This window comes from Schistocerca gregaria, chromosome 2, assembly GCF_023897955.1.
Source record: "Schistocerca gregaria isolate iqSchGreg1 chromosome 2, iqSchGreg1.2, whole genome shotgun sequence".
In the NCBI taxonomy this organism is placed as follows: domain Eukaryota; kingdom Metazoa; phylum Arthropoda; class Insecta; order Orthoptera; family Acrididae; genus Schistocerca; species Schistocerca gregaria.
The window spans coordinates 436,163,962-436,179,255 of NC_064921.1; the positions used below are offsets into that span (position 1 = coordinate 436,163,962).

General features: G+C 37.4%; 2 protein-coding genes across 3 annotated transcripts in view; one reads left to right on the forward strand and one right to left on the reverse strand.

Annotated features, from left to right (window-relative positions):
• LOC126325101 (hemolymph lipopolysaccharide-binding protein-like) overlaps positions 1-542 on the reverse strand; it is a 37,378-nt gene extending 36,836 nt beyond the window's left edge. Inside the window, exon 1 of one of the 2 annotated variants that reach the window (XM_049995144.1) lies at positions 410-542. The gene's annotated coding sequence lies outside the window, so the exon portion shown is untranslated. The remainder of the gene's footprint in view (positions 1-409) is intronic. The other variant, XM_049995146.1, reaches the window with a different exon arrangement.
• LOC126335822 (kinesin-like protein KIF19) overlaps positions 1-15,294 on the forward strand; it is a 603,567-nt gene that overhangs the window by 367,165 nt on the left and 221,108 nt on the right. The window lies entirely within an intron of this gene.

Genomic DNA, 15,294 nt, shown 5'->3' on the forward strand with positions numbered 1-15,294 from the left:
TCATCCGACACAAAGCAACAGATTTGTAACACTTCTCCATTCAAAAGGAAATTAAAACTATACTCTAGGATTCACAGCAACAAAGTATGTGATTATCTAGAAACAAAATTAGAAGAATCCTGTTACTTGTTGAGTATGCAGAAATTTTCATTGTAATCATGCCTTTATTCTTACAGCACAAAAAAAAAAAAATATTTTATCATAATTCTGAGGTGTTCATGAAGATATTGAACTTTTATTTTACTAAGGAAGCAGCATTTTTTTCATTGCTTTAAAAGTAGAGGCTATAGCATCAATTTTAATTAGTGAAATTAAATTACTATTAATTCCAAAGGGATCTGGAGAAATGATTAATGACAGACAAAATTCATGAATGAATAAATATTGTTATGTACCCTTTCTTACTTACTGTGTCAACTACAGAAATAACTCTGCTTTCAAGTGGTAACAGTCAATTCCACTTTCTGCCAGTGCCTTTTTTATCTTCTTTAGCCACTAGAGCTGCAGTGCCACATGTCTGTTGATAATAAGGGAGGAGGAGGAACTTGATATGTAACTCAGAGATTGTCCAGGCATGGCACATGCAATTAGCTTTACATAGTGGTTCTCAACTGAACACTCTTAACAACTTCATTTACTGTTACTAACTGTTGTTTATGATCTCCTGCATTCTATATAAATGTAGTTGACTTTATAATACTGGAAACAAGACAAAGCAGACATTGTAAGGAAATTCCATTAACAGTAACATACTGGAATTTAATTGCAAACAAAATAAATAAGGTACAGGTCCTATATTTCATATAATTTTGTCATTGACACTAAAATTTAGTAATCTCGGAACGTACATATGTAGTTTGGCTCGTTCACATCACTTCTTTCAATGTTAGCAAAAATACATTTAGCCATTACTTGAAAAATAAATCCAGTCAGAGAAAATTCATCACTTCACAATGATAACTGAGTTTGCAAAGACATATTATTAGTTGCCATGATCAACGGGAAATAAATATTTCATATTAAAATTACTTGAAAATCTCTTAAGATAGTTTTAATGCAAAAGCCTGCACTAATAACTGCAGTATCCTTTAGTATTCTTTTTCATCAGTGTAGTAGATGATTTGAAAATAAGTATTTCAAATTACTCTCTTAGGAAGCTGTCTAATGTTTCTTTTGCTTTCAATATGTGAGTGAAACTTGTTGAATACTGAAACATTTATAGAAACTGAGGTCCTGGATAAGGAACAGCCACAAATGAAGATTATAAGTACAGGGTATTTTGAAAAGGGCTTTACAACTTTAAAAAATGATATAAATTTATTGAGAGTAGATATAAAGCTGCGCTTAGTGTTATTTTGTAGGGAAACACATCAAATTTTTTTACCTTAAATCAAAGATTGTGTATGTAGCTTCTGTTGGTTATCCTGCACACATCCCATTGGAAGTCAATTTCTTCTGAAACTCAATGTTGCATTGTAGGTGTAACTGCCAGTGTAGATCCTTGCCTTAAGGTAGAGAAGATAACACAGAGGCTACAAACACAATATCCTTGATGAATCCCCATAAAAAAAATTGAATGGTGTCAGGTCTGAGGAACTTGGGGGCAATGCAATTGGCACATCACAGCCAATCCATTAACCTGGAAAGTGGAACTGAGAAAATCACGTCAGTCAGGTAGTGGGGTGGTGCACCATCTTGCCTGAAGTAAAAATTTCATTCTTGGTCATCCTCATCGATCTGTGGTATCAAAAATTGTTGTAACACATCCAGATACACTAACCTGCTGATGGTTCTCTCACAGAAAAAAAAGGGACTGTACACTTTCTTCTTGCTAAATTTACAAAGAACGTTCAGTTTATGGCTATCACAAACATGCAGTGTTTGATGTGGATTTTTATTGGACCAAATCCTACAATTATTTGTGGTGTCCTTGCCACTTAAGCAACCAGTTGACTCATCAGAAAAGATGATTTTGTCCAAGAAATGTTCATCCTCATGTAATTGATTGTCCACACAAAAGTTCTTGCAAGCAATTTTATCAGTGTCTTTTATTGCTTGTGCAATTGTCAGTCTGTATGGCTCAAATGCAAACAATTTCTCAACACATGCTAACAGTCATATGCTATGTGATCCGTGGCTGAAAATGACTTACAAGTTCTTGGTGCCCTCCATAGGTAATGCTGGAATTCAATATCATGTTGGCCCACCCTTAGTCTTGATGACAGCTTCCACTCTCACAGGCATATGTTCAATCAGGTGCTGGATGGTTTCTTGGCAAATAGCAACCCATTCTTCATGGAGTGCTGCACTGAGGAGAGGTATTGATGTCAGTTGGTGAGACCTGGCACAAAGCCGGCTTTCCAAAACATCCCAAACATGTTCTACAAGATTCAGGTCAGGTCTCTGTGCAAGTCAGTCCATTACAGGGACGTTATTGTCATTGAACCACTCCGCCACATTATGAACAGGTGCTCGATCATATTGGAAGATGCAATTGCCATCCCCGAATTGCTCTTCAACAGTAGGAAGCAAGAAGGTGTTTAAAATATCAAATTAGGCCTGTGGTGTGATAGTGCCCCACAAAACAACAAGGGGTGCAGGCATTCTCCATGAACAACACAACCACACCATAACACCACTGCCTCCAAGTTTTGCTGTTGGCACTACATATGGTGGCAGATGATCTTCACCACACATTTGCCATACACACATCCTGCCATCAGATCGCCACATTGTGTACCATGATTTGTCACTCCACATAACATCTCTCTACTGTTCAATCATCCAAAGTTTATGCTCCTTACATCAAGTGAGGCGATATTTGGCTTTTTCCAGCGCTATGTGCTATGCGTGGCTTCTGAACAGCCGCTCAACCATGAACTCCAAGTTTTCTCACTTCCCACCTAACTGTCATAATACATGCAGTGGATCCTGATGCAGTTTGGAATTCATGTGTGATGATGTGGATAGATGTCTGCTTGTTACACATTATAACCCTCTTCAAATGTGGGTGCTCTCTGTCAGTCAACAGATGAGGTTGGCCTGTACACTTTTGTGCTGTACATATCCCTTCTTATTTCCACTTCACTGTCACATTGGAAAAGTGGACCTACGGATGTTTAGAAGTGTGAAAATCTCACATACAGACATATGACACAAGTGACACCCAATCACCTGACCACGTTTGTAATCTGTGAGTTCCGTGGACTGCCCCATTCTGCTCTCTCACAATGTCTAATGACTATTGAGGTCAATGATATGGAGTACCTGGCAATAGGTGGCAGCACAATGCACCTAATATGTAAAACTCATGTATTTGTGGGTGTATGGATACTTTTGATCACATAGGGTATGTGGTATTTGCAGTTCGCTACATGCACGCTGGGTCAATTTTGTAGGGCTGTTGACAAAACATTGTCTCCATCATCAATGACATTGGCAGATGTGCTTGGATGACCTGATGACTTCCCATGTCTTACCGAACACAGTACCAAAATTATGCTGGACTGTTGATGCCAACTTTGATTCTTCAAACCAAAACACCGCTAGTATGCTCAGGTCCAGTGAAGGCAGCCACCTTTAATGCAACTGCCAATATTACATCTTACAGTGAAATTCAGCACTAGTGAACTATGCAAGACAAAACGTGATGTATTTCCCTGCAAATTGACACTACAATCACCTCTGTAGGTACTATGAATTAATTTATATGACTTTTCAATGTTGTAAAGTCCTTTTTGAATCACCCTGTACGTGGTGGCATTCTCTCACATAGGGATCTTTCACTGTTTTTTGGGATTCATTTCTCCTTGTGAAATACATCTGCACTTTTATATGGTTATAAATATATTATGAAATATTATGCATCAGAAAATCAAAAATTTCATTTTCAGAGCAGTCAGTAACCTTCAGTAACTTAAATTTTAATTATTAGCCACTTTTTAAAAACCATTCAATAGCCAAGATCAAATAAAATATTTCTTTATTTAAGACAACCAGTTTCAACACACTATACTGTCATCTTCAGGTCTTAAAATCGTTTTGTTTTAAAATATGTTAATTTAATACTGACCTCACAAACAAGATGTCAAGTGGACAGAAATAGCAGAAAAGGTCTGTGATGACTAAAATATTTAGAAACATGTGCAATAGGCTATGTCCACAAACATATTGCACACAGTTGCTCATGGCATCATGCAAACATGGTACAGAGTAACCCAACTGTTTACATATGCTGGGCAAGCAACTATAAGCAAAATGTATATGGACATATCCTGTTGCACACACATATTTTATTGGTGACAAACATTTTACAATGTGCAGTTTTTATCCACTTGACATCTTCTGTGTGAGGTCAGTGTAAAATGAACATGTTTTACAACAAAAAGATTTTAAGACCTGAAGGTGACAGCATTATCTGTTGAAACTGGTTGTCTTCAATAAAGAAATGTTTTTTTGCAATCTTAGCTATTGAATGATTTTCAACAATTAAACAGATCATCCTTCAGTTCTCTCAAAATGAGAAAATTCAGTTAACCAATTTGAATATATGCCTATGTGGTCAATGTCAAAAGCTGCCATACCTCAGCAATACTTGACTATAAAGGTAACCAAATAGATTCGCCTCATGCAAGAAATTTTCTTCCCTCGGAAATACTATGAGTGTTGGTAGCATACAGTTCTTAGTCATCAAATCACATACCAACCAATGTTTGTGTGACATTCTAGACATCTCTGCAGTTCATTATATAGTGATAATCTTCTGCAATCATTCACATAATATGGATACCATTTTAAGGAACTGTCATTATATGTCAACCTTCCCTCCATCCTCTTTCTCTTTTAATTCATCAGGAGATGAGAAACTTTTTTAATTCTGCTTCAGTCATGAATTATATTAACACAAAATGTTCACAAAAGACTACTAAATGTGAGAAATTAAAGTGCCTTTTGGACTTGCTTGAAAACTTTTTAATGCAGAGTGAGCGTGTTAGTTATTGGATGTTGCAATGTTAACAGTGAATGTTTGCCGATACCCTTCCTGTCACCTCCCCGCCCCCTCTTTCCCAGGATGGAATTTGTATACCCCAATTGTCTGTATCTAGTGATATCCTAGGTTTCTAAATGCTTGTGTACTTAGGTTGATATTCACCTACTCAGCTGTGGAAAACTATTTATAGCTGGCACGTCAGCTTGCATTTTTAATTCACTGACTGGAGTTGATCCATGGGTGCCACACCTGTTCAAATCCCAGATGTGGGATGCTAATGTACACAGCTGTCCAGGTGGGTACTGTACTCCATCATATTAATGTGGTTATATGATATATGATTATATGTTTGATTACCATTACTTTAGGAAATCTTTCAAAAAATTACACTCTTGTTCAAACTTTTACGTAAAGATCAAACAGTACTAAATGAACAGTTAAACCGAATTGGGTTGTGATGTAATCATTATTGAACATTTTCTCTCTGGGCATTGCTTTAGCTTCTGCTAACAACATTACTGTATGGTAGTATTAGAGGGTCATGTAATACAAACACTCATCTCTTGGCCCTTAGTGTGAATTTTCAAAACCAAAACTTCTGTAAGCAGCTCATCAGTTGCCCTCATGAGGCTGGGTGGCCCATCTCTTAGGCTTACCACTGAGAAAAAATATGCATCACAGGACTGAGCTTCAGTCTTCTTGCCTATTAGGTACACAGGCTCCTTTGTCATGGATCTGGACAAACTGACTAATACAGAGATACTGTGCTGCACTGATTTAATGTTGTGGACACATTTTATGTAAAAAATACAGTCCTACATGAATAAATAAAATGCACTCTTAATGGACTAATCATGTTTTCTTCCATCTATCATCAGATTAGTCAAACATTAAAAAAGTTTGCTAATCTGGAAGATGGAAGAAAGCAGTTTACTGATGTACAAAATATATGGATATATGCCATAATATTGATTCCTTAAATTGACCAGACTTAAAGGTAAATATTTATGGAGCAAAGAGATATCACAGCAAACTTTATCTAAAAGCTACATTTGTTTGTATTTCTGGTATAAACACATACAGCTAATCCTATATTTACTATCTAGCTCAGGAGAAAGCTATCAACTTTCCACAGGTTTAAAAGTAAATAACATTTTTGTTTTAATGTTCATTGTGGCCTTTCTGCCTAATATATGGTAGACTGAGGTTGAAGCACAGTAACTTTCTTAATTTATAAACTATTCAAGTCTACATACAGTATTTCATTGCCCTACTTTGAAGTACAATGGGATTGCAAATTTAAAAACATGACTTATTGTCTGTTTATATATACAGAATAACAGAGTGTGAAGTAATTTTAAAAATGTGTGAAGCAGCACAGCTTTGTTCCTTTTGGCACTACAAGACATGCTAGTTTTTGTACATATCTTTCTGTGTATTAAAATCTTTTAATCAACTCTCAAGTACAACAAGAAAAATAAATTAAATACTTGTATTTTCTGTGAGGCAAGAAGCACATACAGGATATCATGTATTATTCTTGAGAGCATATACAAAATGTTTTACAATTTGTATTACAAGTTTCTAGTGTTTGTAGAGGGTACTTAGTAGACCAGGTTTGGATAAGGAATCCTGTCCTGAAATACATCATTTGCATATAAAATGACTTTGAAGATGGAGTCCCTTTTTAAATCTCCCACTTCACAGTATGCACACTAATTGAGAACAGGAAACTGTCATCAGTCCCTGGTGGAGTTATGACATCACATACCATTTTCATTAGCCTACAACAATGTCTGCGACAAACTGGTAAATTCTCAAGTAGGAGGGTTGCCTGTGGTGCTCCACAGACAGGCTGCACTATTGACTTCGAAGAGGATGCCCTTGATCACCCAGAAGAGGACCCAATAACAAGTACTTAAAACATTCCCATGCCATTGTCTCTTATAGAGCACATTGATCAAAGATAATCATTTCTGCTGTGTGCATAGTGTAAAGTGAGAGCCTGTAATAGGTATTGCGAAACGCCCTGTATGTCTACACTTTCTCATTATCTTCAATTGATCTAGCACACATTTCTGTAGATTTTGTTTATATATGTTGCAAGATGTAATTCACCATGTATAAAAATGACCATGAATAGAAACTTTTACTGCCAGTGCTCATCACAGCATTTTCAAATGACATTCACACACACATATCTTTATGTAACACTGAATCTCACACTAACCACTTTTCATTGTTATGTGGTTTATATATACATATGTGTCCATATAAAAGTAAATTATGAATACCATTATTACACACATAGTTTATTTCTGTTGCTATTTGAAAGTATGTAAACTTTTGTAAGTTAGCTTTTTAGTGCTTAATACAACTTAAGTTCATGAATGAATTGAACCATCATATCAGAGTAGGGGTCCTTTTATGTAGCTTCCATGTTTCTCATCACCACCATCATTGTCTGGCTGCCCATTGGACTATTTTGTATAGCCTGTTGTTTCCTGTGGTTCACCTAGACGAGAAGTAATATTAGAGCTTAAAGAAATGTATAGCACTGAAAGATCTAGGGTAAATATTTATAGATACTCCCCAACTTGTGTCTCAATCTATATAATATATTACAAAATATTTTCAGTTGTAGTAGTTGGCAGAGCTTTTAATTAACTTGAGTTGTGTGGCTGCCATTTGAATGTTTTTAAGCAAGAGAAAAGATCATAGTGTTTCATTTATCATGTGTCATTTATACTGGCAAATGATATTCAGATAGAAAAATAATGATTGTAATTTAGTGTTAATTATTCTCCAGTGCTGATGAATTTTTGGTACTAGCTAATAATAATAATAATAATAATAATAATAATATAATAATAATAATAATAATAAAAGACATGAACTTCACCATGGTGGCAGGGTGGCTTAGTTTACATACCTCAGCAATACATACAGCAGTACAGCTGGTGCAGTCATATTTGAGGGCCATCTGTGGAGTGACTAGACTATCATATGGTTCCTAAAGAAAGGCAACAGCCTTTTCAATAACTGCAGGAATGGAAATCTATATGACCAACTAAGCTGGCCTTTACTTCATCTTGTTATGATATTGTGGCACTGCTGAAACTAAGGGAAACTTTTTCTGAGGACATACAGCTCTACTGCATTCTTTAATGATGGTAGCATTAACTTTGGTAAAATAACCAAGATGTAAAATAGTCCACTATATGGAACCTCAGGAAGGGGACTACTCAAGTCATTGTTATTATCAGGATGCTTTGAGGTGCAGAATTCCACCTTAGACTAGAGATAAAAGAGTAATAAACAAAGACTTCCAGATAGATCGTAGAGGAAAGCATACTTTTCTAAGAAAAATCAACTCAGATGGATTTTTTGTGGCACAGAAGAAAACAAATGATGGAATGAAAAACTTGATATGTCTACCACAAAAATTTTCAGTGTGGTGTGAGGCAGAAGACAGAAATGAAATCAGAAAAAATAAGTTAAAACCTACAACTTAATAAAAAATTGACAGCTAAATACACTATTTTTAATTGCAGATGGATTAAATATCCTTGTGTATGTGTACATTGCAGCAGCACTAGAGAGAGCATGCAGATTGTATGAAAAAAAGTGCATACAATACAGGTTATTGTACACTGCACATTGCTATTGGCTTTGGTTGTCACATTAGTCTCTGATGTATTCTTTCTTGCAGGATATCTCTCATATCATACTAGTGACACTTCTGACTAAAATGCCTGGCTTAGTAAGAAACACACCTTTCATAACAACTCCAACATGAATGAAGTTTTGAAGCCAGACTCTTGATTCAGTCATTCTGTATTTGCAGGGTGCTAGGACACTGATTAGTAATTTGTTGTAAGACTTTTCAAAATGTCAGCTTTACACAACAGATTCCACCCGTTCTGTGACTTATCTAGCCGAGTGACAAGCTGCATGCTGACAAAAGGGAGTTGGTAGGCTGGTGACTCACATATAATCTACAATACTACTTTTGTTGCCTATCCAGATTTTAACATAACTGAACTTTGAACATGTTTAGAAGATTCCAGGATTTTTTTTTAGTTCAATTACTAGTATATTGTTGTTCCACAAATTTAACTAAGGAGCTATTGGAGAAAATGGTTAGCATAAACTAAGATGACAGATGAGATAAATTGACAACAAGACTGAAATGAGTTCCACAATAACTTAATAAAGTATTTGATACTTAATGTTAATTTTTATTTAGATTCATCTGTCTTTTCTTCATAATTATTATAAAAAGTGTTTCAGGAGGATTGTTTGGGATATCAAGGATGTGACAGGAATGATCATTCAAAGGAAAAAAGCAAGCTATGAGCACTTGATCAGTAGAAAGGATTTGTTTCACAGGAGCAAAGATGAACAAGTACTCAACAATAGTTTATAGGGGGGGGGGGGGGGGGGAGTCTAGAGCTGGGAGTATGGAGTGTTTTTAATATTTTGGAAGTAGTCATTAAAATTTCCAGTTCCAGCCTATTCAAAATCTACATAATACCAACTTTTAAATAATTTTCTTGAAATAAAAACACCTAGCTACACTATATCATTTCCTTTTCCTGAGAGTTAGGAGATGGGGATGAGTGGCCCCTCTTGGCCTTGGGTATGAGTGCCCTTGTTCATGGCAGAGGATACATCCCACTGTGCCAGTCATTAGGGTTTTTTCCTATTCCATTCATATATGGAGTGTGGGAAGAATGATTATTTGAATATCTCTGTGTGTGCAGTAAGTATTCTAACTTGATCATCACAACCCCTATGTGAGCAATACATAGGGGGTTGTAGTATATCCCTAGAGTAATCATTTAAAGCTGGTTCTTGAAACTTCGTTAATAGATTTTCTCAGGATAGTTTATGTCTGTCTTCAAGAGTCTGGCAGTTCAATTCCTTCTGTACCTCTATGACATTCTCCTATGGATTAAACAAACCTGTGACCATTCATGCTGCCCCTCTCTGTATACCTTCACTATCCTCTGGTAGCACTATCTGGTATGGGTCCCACAAGTAGAGCAGTATTCCAGGATGGGTCATATGAGTGATTTGTAAGCAACCTGTTTTGTAGACTGATTGCACTTCCCCAGTATTCTACCAATAAAACAAAATCTACCACCTGCTTTACCCATGACTGATCACATGGGATCATTACATTTCATATCCCACCAAGGTTTTACACCCAGATATTTGTTTCAGTTGGTTGATTCCAACAGTGACTCATTGATATTGCAGTCAAAGGATACCATGTTTTTTTCATTCATAAAGTGCACAATTTTACATTTCTGAATGTTTACAGTAAGTTGCCAATCTCTGCACCATGTTGACTCTGAATGAATATTTATGCAGCTTCTCTCACATAGTACTTTGTTATAGCTAATTGCATCAACTGCAAAAAGCCTTTTTTTTTACAATGAATATTGTCTGCAAGGTCATCCATGTACAGCATGAACAGCAAGAGAACCAACACTCATACCTGGAGTGCACATGATGACTCTCCATCCAAGATAACATGCTGTGTCCTCCCTACCAAAAAGTCCTAAATCCAGTCACAGATTTCACTTGATACCCAATATGATCATGACTTTTTTGGCAATAAGCGTAGGTGTGGTACTGAGTCAAAAGCTTTTTGGAAATCAAGAAACACTGCATGTGAGGAAAGTGCGAGTTGGTTCCACATGATCAATTTTTTCAAACTCTATATTGATTGGCACTGAGAGCATCATTCTGTTCAAGACACCTCATTCTGTTTGAGCTCAGAATATGTTCCAAGATTCTTTAACAAACCAATGCCATGGATACTGGATGGTAGTTTTATGGATCACTTCTACTACCCTTCTTGTAGACCGGTGTGACCTCCAAGAATTGGGCACAATGTTTTGTTCAATGGACCTACAATAGGATTATAGTTAGAAGAGGGTCTAACTCAGCTGCAAATTTAGTATAGATCCTAACAAGGATTCCACCCTGGCCTGGAGCTTTGTTCAGATTTAATGGTTTCAGGTGTTTCTCAACACCCCTGGCACTAATACTTATTCCATTCATCTTTTCAGTTGTACAAGGATTAAATTGTGGCAGTTCTCCTGGTTTTTCCTTTGTAAAGGAACATTTGAAAATGGAGTTAAGCATTTCAGATTTTGCTTTGTTACCCCCAATTTCAGATATGGTCTGTTCACTATGGACTGGACACTAACTTTGGTGTCACTAACAGCCTTTACATACAACCAGAATTTCTTTGGATTTTGTGCAGCCTAATACATTTCATTCAGCATCTCTCTATCTGCAGCCCTACACTTTTTTTACACTCATAATGCAGGAATCTCTGTTGCTTTAGAAGTTTCTTTACAGTGACTCCATACCATGGAGGTTGCCTCCCATTGTGAACTGTTATACTGTGTACATATCTATCCAGTGTGAGGCCAACTATTCTTTTCAACTTGAGACAGAGTTCCTTTGCATGCTCCAGGCCTGTGCTGAAAGTTTCAAGTTCCTCATTGAGATTCAACACTGATGACTTTTTGTCTAGGTTACTGAACATATATATCTTTTTGCCTGTTTTAGTCCTTTGTACTTTGGTACTCATTGTTGCCACAACCATGTCAGGGTTGCTGATACCAATTTCAAAGTGAACATCCTCAAGAATGTCAAAAGACCACAGACAAGTGACTCTTGACCTGCAGTTTTAACTGCACAATGTTCTCTTCCATCCTGATAAGTTTAAGATTTGTGTGAAACACAAAAATGACCTTCTACCATGTCTTACCATCAACACGAACAATAGTGATTTATGTGCATGAACAATCTGTAAAACATTTAGAACTCCACAATGGTTTTGGTGATGAGGCATACCTTGCCTCACATCAACAAGCCAGTATTCAGGCAACTAATTCTTTTATACATTACAACACCTTGTATGATTTTACTCATCCATCCACATCAGGAATCATCTAGATAAATACGTTCATAATCTAATGCAGGACCTAATCATCTGGGTGTCATAGACTCGGTTTTCCACCTGCACTGTGGAAAGCCTATGGGACCTCATCTGCCATCAATTTTGGATCAAACATTTCAGTACATACCTACAGGACTTCTGTGGAGTGCATATATGACTGAGTTCTCAACCTAAGCTACTGACTGTGGCAACATTGTTCATGACCATCAAATTTGTACTATAAAATTATGGAATCATCGATCATACTTACAAGTTCAAGACCCTGCTCACCTTTGGCTGAAGGCAACTTTGTCACTGATAGTCCAGCATTGCTCCACCAACTGACCAAGGCATTAGAGCAAGAGCTACAATTAATTTATGAGAACAGACCAGGCAGCAGGATACCAACTCGGCTGTGGAAACATCTCTGTGAATCAATCAACCTGACTCTCGTGCCAGACAGCATACTCTTGTTGCTCTGGTTAATTAAATTACCACCTCAGATGCAGTCAACAAAGATTTCAGTGATATCATATGAGAGAGAAATAATTTCTGGCTAAATGACTTTTTGGATTCCCACAGCAATGAAAATATTTGGATATGACATCCAACAATGAATGTCATCAGCACATTCATGGTGCACCACGCTGGTTGCAGTGACAAGGAGACAGCAAGACCGAAGCATTTATGTACAATTTTGAGAGTGACATCATGAGTGACTATGCCATGAGTGGTGACCAGATAGTGGAAAATGTCATACTCATGCCTGACACTAACATTCCTTACAGGAGAGAGGGGTGCAGTTGCAGATGTTTTAGCTTCACTCACATTTTGACAACTGAGTACACCACTGCTCTACACTGTGCAATCATTCAGACACACAACAAAGCCGCCTAGGGCTCTAGCAGATGGATGAAATTAGTCATGCCCCATCTGCAAGTGACAGTGGTAGACATGTATGTGTTAGACAATGAGACAAATCAACTCTTTCTTATAGGAACTGGCTCTGCAGTGAGCACCATTCCTAGAGAACTGCCACAAGTGCAACATACAACATCTGTTATCCAACTGCTTGAAGCAAATGACACCATACAAGGCACTTTGCATCTGTGAGGTGCAATGTCGACTTCAGTTTGCATGAGAAATTTACATGGGTGTTTGTGTTCACAGATTCTCACAAAATGATCTTGGCTGCAGATTTGTTCTGTTGATTTCACTTTCTGCAACTCAACAGTGGAGAGACAGCCACCAGTATTCACTGACAGGTCAATGGCACAATTATACACAGCTTCAGAGGGGACTATTCCAGTACAACCCCCTTCATGCCTTACATGTGATATTTGCCTACAACTAGTTAATTACCATCGGGCCTTGGAGTCCAAAGTACAAGCAGTGATGAAGAAATATGAAGAAGAAAGGAAAATACTCAGGCTACACAATGAGAATTTAAAATTGAAATCTCAGGCATGTTCTTCAGGTGGGAAAATTATTAACAATAGAACAATGTATCATACAAGTAAAACTCTTTGGCAGTGATATTAGTCAGCCTTCCCTGCCATATTAATCAGGGAATATCTTTGTGACTCTACCTGGCCTGAGTTTACTGTGAACAATTATATTTTGTGCATGTGATCTTTCTGTACATTCCATTGTCAGCAATAAAATTTGTGTTAACTTCAGTCACTAGCAACCTGTTTCATTTTTCAAGCCTCTTGCACCAGAATTCCTGTCAGATAAATTGAATAAGATCAGGAGAAAAGCTGGGAAAAGATAAGCATCAACAGTGGGCCTAAAATAGGCACTGAGTGTTTTTACACAAGCAACCTAAAATAATTATTGAAGTGATTGAACACAACAATGAAAAGTTATAAAATATTGTACATACATTATTTGAGATGCTATTGTGATAGGGGAAGATTTCAGTCTGCCATTTACAAGTTAGGGCATGGATACATTTAAAATGGAATGCAAATATCATGTGGCATTGTACAAGGGAAGATAAGTAAGAATTAAGAATGAATTAGCAGACTATCTCTCCATGAAGAAACATGAATGACAAGAATAGGGGAGGCCGTGGTGATCAACGACCAGTGTAGCTCAGTCGGGGTAATAGTGGACAAGATGAATATAACTCATGGATTACTTTTGGACATCTTACAAGAAATTGTAAACATAAAAATGGTCACCATCTTCTGGGTTCCATGACTGTCCACACTCATTTAATAAGCATGCTGAACTGAGGCAGCAACCCAAATGTTGCAACTGAGCCAGGCCAGTCCAGAAGACTTCTTTACCCACCTAATCACTGTGGTATGAATGCTGACTGCACATAATGAACTAAGACAAAGGATCAAACCAAGCTATGGAAACATGTGGATTCAAGCAAAAGAAAGCTAAGATCTGCATTCTGGCCTGCATGTGCCAATTGGGACTGATCAACTGCCTTGTCAATCTCTGCTATGGCATCATTAGTTATGGTACGAAGGGTTCAGCACACAGGTCCCCCACCTGTTGTTGGCTTTCCTGACTTTGGAGCCACTATTTCTCATTCGATACACCACCACAGAAAAATATGAAAACCCAACCACAATTGAGCAGGATGCTGATGCTGCTGCTGATTATAATAATGAAGCTGAGAGTTTTTTTTTATACTACCATTGTATGTTGCTACTGATTACACTTATAATTGGCAAACTGTCACAATAGCATACTAACATTTCCCCTGAAGAGATAACAGGAGGCTTTTGAGAAACAGGGTAACAGAAACCTGTCAAATGGGATGTTTTAGATCCATGACAGCACCCCAGCTCATTCAGCACAGGATGCTGTAGCATATATTGCAGCTTTCGGCTGTACAATTTTGTCTCACTTTCTGCATTTTCTTCATCTGGCATGCAGATACTTCTTTCCCTACCCCTGTAAGAAAGACAATCATTTCCAGAAAGATGAGGTTATTTTTGAGGTGAACTGTTGCCTGAACAGGCAAAATACAGACTTTTATGATCAAGACATCCAGCAAATCATCTATTGTTGAGAAAATGTGTTGCACTGAAGGGTGAATATGTAGAGAAGGGCTAACACTATTACCAAGCATGGGCATGGTCATATCTACACAAGTCCGTCGAGAGCAGATGGTCTGGGCTGCTCACAGAAGGAGTGATTCTGCTCCACGGTGGTGCACATGCACATGTCTCCATACTCACACAAAGTGTTGTTGCCAAGTTCAAGTGGGAGCCCAGTCATGTTGTCCTGCAGCTTCCATGTGTTTGGTCCTAAAAAGACATCTTAAAAGGAAGCTCTTCAACTTGGATGATGAACTGAAGGACACAGTGGAAGTCTG